The sequence below is a fragment of the Pygoscelis adeliae genome, unplaced genomic scaffold (assembly GCF_000699105.1).
Source record: "Pygoscelis adeliae isolate BGI_AS28 unplaced genomic scaffold, ASM69910v1 Scaffold1017, whole genome shotgun sequence".
In the NCBI taxonomy this organism is placed as follows: Eukaryota; Metazoa; Chordata; class Aves; order Sphenisciformes; family Spheniscidae; genus Pygoscelis; species Pygoscelis adeliae.
The window spans coordinates 68662-68945 of NW_008825173.1; positions in this window are offsets into that span (position 1 = coordinate 68662).

The following is a 284-nucleotide window of genomic DNA, read 5'->3' on the forward strand; positions in this document are numbered from 1 at the left end:
AAAAGCACAGCCGGGGCAGAGCGGTGGCGGGGAAGGGTACCCGCGAGAGGGGCCGGCTGCCGCCTCCCGCCGCCGAGCGATGCTCAATTGTTTGGAACATAAAATGGAAATTAATACATACGGTTAAACTCCCCCTGGCACCCCCCCCCTCCCCAGCGCCGCTCGCCTTGTTAATTGAATGGCACGAAGCAAATGAGGTCAGAGCTCACTTAAGCCAGACAAGGACACAGAAACACATTGCGCCGCCTGACAGCGAGACAGGTCTGTCTACCTAGTGATGTTTA